At 37.0% G+C, this 6,000-nt stretch overlaps 1 protein-coding gene across 1 annotated transcript in view; it reads right to left on the bottom strand.

The window, feature by feature from the left end:
• Positions 1-6,000, bottom strand: part of abcd3a (ATP-binding cassette, sub-family D (ALD), member 3a) — a 148,457-nt gene that overhangs the window by 8,144 nt on the left and 134,313 nt on the right. The window lies entirely within an intron of this gene.

Below are 6,000 nucleotides of genomic sequence, written 5' to 3' on the forward strand. Positions count from 1 at the left end.
ATAATTAAATAAACTTAAAACATGGTAAGAAAGCAATGCATATTTTTTATTGTTCATTAATATTACCATATTTGAATTATTGTGTAGAAGTTTGGGGTAATTCCTACAAAACCGCAATACAATCATTATGCACATTGCAAAAAAAAAAAGCCATAAGAATATTAAATCACATAGGATACTTTGAACACACCGGTAACTCTTTTTAAAATGACACAGATTAAAGTTAGGGGTTCGGTAGATTTTAACACTGGAAAAATTATGTATCGGGCAAATGATAAAATGTTTCTAGGCAACATACAAAAACTATGTACAGAGCAAGAGAAGGGTGTTATTTGGGGAATTGAAATTTAAACATTATGCTTGCATGAAACACCAAAGTATGTGTTCAATATGTGGAGTGCTTTTAAAGAATGGTCTTGAGGAAAATATTTTTAAAAAGTAGAAGTATTTGTCAATTTAAGACATTTTATATAAAAATTCAGTTTTGCTAAAGGAATAATAAAGCAGTAGTTGAAAGTACAATGTTAAGGCATTTACGAATAATGAGTTAATAAGGTAATAAGTGAAGTAAATCATGATAGGACTGGATATTTTATTTTGTAAATGGGTTTTGTTTGGTAGTCATTGCTATTATTAATTATGGAGAACGAAAGCATATTTCATACTTGTTTTGTGGAATAGCTTGGTAAAATGTGTTTTTTGTTAATTTTTTTACACAATTGTCAAACTATGCTCTTTTGTTGTATTGTCATTTTAAATGTTTGAAATAAAATATTAAGAAAATCATTAATTTAAAACAAATGAGCCAGAGAGGATTTAGTAAAAATAAAGGTATAATATTTTACAAGTAATAAAGTATTTTAAAAAACTAAAATAAATTAATTTTAGAAATGAAAAAGCAAAGATCCTAGTTCTTTTCTATGAATGATATACAGTAAAGAATAATGTTAAGCAGTAATATAAAGACATGAGAAATAATTGTGTTATTGAAGTGTTATTTTAGTTCCTTAGATGATAAGTACTGCGCCTGAAATGTTTTCAGGCACATACATTTTTATTAATTCTATTAATTTATGTGCTTGAAATGTATTGTTTCTGACTCGGTCTGTTGTGGTGAAGAAGGGACTTAGTCGCAAGGCAAAGCTTTCGATTTAATTGTCGATTTACGTTACTATCCTTACCTCTGGTCATGAGTTATGGGTTGTGACTGAAAGAACAAGATCCCAGATTCAAGGGGCCAAAATGAGTTTCCCCACAGGGAGTCTGGGCTCTCCATAGAGATAGGGTGAGAAGCTTGGTCATCCGGGAGAGACTCAATGTTGAACCGTGGATAGATGTTGAAAAAACAGCATGTGCTGCATTCAAGTAGGAATGGGTACCGGTTTGTTTCCAATTGTTGGTGCTGGGGTATCGATACTGGTACTGAACAATAACAATTTTCTGTACTTTTGTTCTGTTGTTTGTGGTAATAAATGTTAATTTATTTAACAATAAAATAATAATTACAAAAAAAATAACATTAACTTTAACAGTCATTTTTTATTAAATAAAATCAAAGTCAGATTCATGATGTTTTACTATATGTCAGATTTTTTGACATAATAAATAAATTTAAAACACATGACGAAAGAGGATGGAGTAAAAAAATCAAGATATAACATTAATTAATTATAAATAATACCATAAATTAATATTACAAAGATAAAGAACAAAATAAAGCAGTAATACAAGAACAGATGATAAATATTTGTATTAGTGTTATTTTGGTTCCTTGCGTAGTTTTTCAAAAGCGTGCATTCACACGTAGGGCGATGAATTCGATCCCAACTTGGGAGTGAAATCTCACGAAAAATGAAAGTTTCAAGAGGACATTAACGACAATGAAGAGAATAATTGGGACTCAAGAGCAAACTCGATGTAGACTGTATCCAATGCAATACGTAATGATTGCTAGTGCTACAGGTTGGCCACAAGATTTTGTTGTTTTATCGTTACCCATGAAATTAATATAATATAGTAATATATTGTAAAGATGGTAAAGCTACACACCTTCTAACATGATTCGGTGGGTGAAGACGGACATCTGCTATGTCCGCGCCGAGGAGAGGCAGGCGTCGCGGCGGTGCTACCCGTATATGGCGAGCCGTTGGCGGGGACTTTCCAGCCACCTCAGCACCAAGAAATCCACGCAAGTGTGAGGCACCACTACTGATCTGAATATATGACTGCATAGCTGATAGCCCATAAACGCCCGTGCAAGCCGTTGAAGTCACAGGGCGGCCATCTTGCTCCCCCCATCTTGCTAACAGACTACATACTGTATAAATTATATGGCATACGTACAGATGAGACATATACAGCTCGTAGGCAGTTAGTATAAGGCCAGCGGACGGGGTGGGGGATTTGTGCGCTGGGTGGTCAACATTTTTTTAACAAGTTAAAAAAATAAATAAAACATTTAGAAGTGGTCGGTATGTGCTGCTTTGAAGACCACCCTTTTCTTTTATCGTTCAGTTCCTTAGACCCCAATATTAGATTTGTTAGAGGCATCTATTGTTGAATTATAGTTATAATTCTTTAATAAAAAGTTCTCTTGTTTACATTTGACAAATTTCAAACATAAATCATGCTGTTTCTACTAAGTACTGACTCAAATGTTCTCCAATTTCAATACTATAAATTTATAGGATCTATGCTGAGAAACGTTTCTTGGGAGGAGCAATATGGCAGCCTCACGACTTCAAAGTCTTGGCCATCGGCTATCCAGTCATATATTCAGATCAGTGGGCACCACCCTCAAGCAAATCATGCTAGGAATATGGCCTAACATATAGTGCCGTCATTCTGTTCGGCGATTCGGAAAGCCAGGCCACTAATTTCTCCTTGTCGTATACCACGTGACCACCGTACCTGTTACGACGCACCGGCGCATAAATTATTGTGAATGAAAATGTTTTACAACTGTCTTTTATTTCCTTTGTCGTAAATATTTTCAACTAAAACAAATTAACTTTGACTGCCAAAAACGTTTAATGATTATCGTAAAATCCGAATGAATGCCGCCAAAAACGTTAATTGACGTTTACTGTTTTTTTTCTCAATGGGCAGGGTAACGTCCGTGCAGCGCTGCCTAGTCATTGGGGTAGTAAAATCCCAAAACATCCACTAACAATGGCCAGCAGATGGCAGCATTGTATCTCTATTCAATGGTCTCCCGGTAATATGGACAATATAGACTTTACAATGAAACATTATGAATATGATGAAATAGAACGTTTTCAAGGATGATGTGAATAACCAAAGCCTTTGTCACATTAAATCTAATTCACAGAGTATTACTAAATAAAAAAAATTTGCGTCAAAGTCACTGTTGTGTAGAAAATGTATCTTTTCACAAAAAGCTCATTTTACATACCTATTTTCAAATGGTGATTACTAAAGAACGGAATAAGGTAGAAACACTTTTTTTCTAATAAAAGAATGGAAAACAATCTTTCATTTGGTATGCACCTTGTTTACGCAGTGACAGCACACAATATTCACAATATTCAAGATGAGTTAAAATGCTCGAAATTGGCTGGCACTGTCGGGGTTGTTTTTTGGATAACGCGTGGCAGTAAAAGAGTTAGTTATTTCCGTAGTATATATTTAATGCGTCACTTTGGTATTCGCGCTTGCGTTGTTGCTCGCCCTACGTTTTTTTCAAACTCAAAATGCATTGTGGTCTATATCAACCCAGTTGAGCGAGCATCAATGTTCAGTACTCTTCAGAGTGCATTGTGGGTAATATTGAGTACCCTACATTTTCGCTCCCTGGACATTCGGCCACCCCTACAAAATGGCATGACCCCTCAGTAGGGCACTATATAGGGAGTAGGGTGCACATTCGGACACAGCCTGTTTGTTTATTGTCTGTTTCTTTTGTTTGCAATAAATCAGTCTTAAAAATCATGAACAGACTCAATAGGATTACTAACATCCAGGATAAAGTACAGTGGATGTGTGCAATAAGCTCTGCACACGGGAGGCGACAAACAACAGTGAAATATGTACCTCGTCGCCTCCCAGGTCTCAACACACGGGATGCGACACGCAGTCGCGACGGCGGCAGCAACAGACGTCACTCTCTTGTTACAACAGATTTAATTGTCTATTAAATTGAAGGGAACGTTTTCAATATAAACACAGGTTTCACTGTACGTTATTCCAGTATGAAATTCCATACATTTCCTATATAATTTTATCATTATTATTATTATTATTAGGGCCCGAGCAGCGACCGCTACGAGGTCCCTCTTGTTTTTGTTCAAATTCTTCTTCTTGTCCTCCACAGACGATCGCATTTTTGGGGACCTAAACATTTACGAAAACTCACCAAATTCTATATGACGGGGACGGGCCATCAAATATTGCCTTTCAGATTTCATTTGTCCAGAAAGAGGAAATGCTTAATAACTCCGCTGTACAAGCTCCAAAGATCCTAAACTTCTTTTAATAGCCATGGCCTAAAAAACATCTATATGATAATATTCGGTTACACATGTAGTGCCGCCTAGTGGTGACAAGAAATGTCATTACGATTTTATCCACGGTGCCGAGCCCGTTGAAGGGATCCAGATGAAAAAATGTCAGAATAGCCTTGAGATGTTGGTCGTAACGCACAGCGAATATTATAACTTTTCACCAAAGGGTGTGGCCGTTACGGTGCCGCTATGGTAATGGACAGGATGACAGATGAGGTTAAACTGAATCTCCATGGACTATGATGTTTGCAGATGACATTGTGATCTGTCGTGAGAGCAGGGAACAGGTGGAGAAGAAGCTAGTGTCGTGGAGGGTTGCCCTGGAAAGGAGGGGAATGAAGTCTAGTCGTAGCAAGACGGAGTATCTGTGTGGGAATGGGAGGGACCCAAGTAGAAGAGTGAGGTTACAGGGAGAAGAGACCAAGGAAGTGGAGGACTTAGGGTCAACAGTCCAGAGCAATGGAGAGTGTGAAAAATAAGTGATGAAGCGGTGCAGGCAGAGTGGAACGGGTGGAGAAAAGTGTCAGGTTTGATGTGTGATAGAAGAGTTTTAGCTCAAATGAAAGGAAAGGTTTGTAAAACTGTGGTGAGACCAGCAATGTTGTTTGCTCTGGAGACAGAGCCACTGAGGAAAAGACAGGAGGCAGAGCTGAGGTGGCAGAGATAAAGATGCTGAGGTTCTCTTTGGGAGTGAGCATGATTGATAGAATCAGGAATGAGTACATCAGAGGGACAGCACATGTTAGAGGCTTTGAAAATAAAGCCAGAGAGGCCAAACTGAGATGGTTTGGACATGTCCAGAGGAGAGACAGTGAGCATATTGGCAGAAGGATTCTGAGTTTCCAGATGTCAGGCAGAAGGTCTAGAGGAAGTCCAAAGAGGAGGTTTATGGATGTAGTTCAAGAGGACATGAAGGTAGTTGGTGTGAGAGCAGAGGTTGCAGAGGATAGGGTTACATGGAGGTAACTGATTCGTACTATACTATACTCAATACGTATAGGATTGCCACCAAAGTATCAGGATCCAGATTTGATCGTGATAGAAGTGTATTGTCCCAGCCCTAGTATCAATAATCTACAAATACATTTGCATCCCCTAATCTAATGTGACAACACATCCTGCTCAATTGATTACCAAGTTCACTGCTACTATTTGTTATCATCAACAAACTTTCTTTTAAAATCATCAACACATATACTAATCTTTTTGCATCCCCTATTCTGACAACATACAATATGTGTCAAGTAACTTTTTATTTGCTTTTATTTACAAATGTATATTTTGTACATGTGTTGTCACTTTATGGAGCACAAAAAGATTAGGAAATTTGTTGTTGATATGATGATGATCATGACTACATCATTACGTAATGCATTACAAATGATTATAATTTATCATAAAAAGTGTTACCAAATAAAGTGTTGCATGTTGATATTTACTGCATTTGTTTCCCAATTTTTGTCAGAAACTATTAACA

Source organism: Vanacampus margaritifer, chromosome 20 (genome assembly GCF_051991255.1).
Source record: "Vanacampus margaritifer isolate UIUO_Vmar chromosome 20, RoL_Vmar_1.0, whole genome shotgun sequence".
Taxonomy (NCBI): domain Eukaryota; kingdom Metazoa; phylum Chordata; class Actinopteri; order Syngnathiformes; family Syngnathidae; genus Vanacampus; species Vanacampus margaritifer.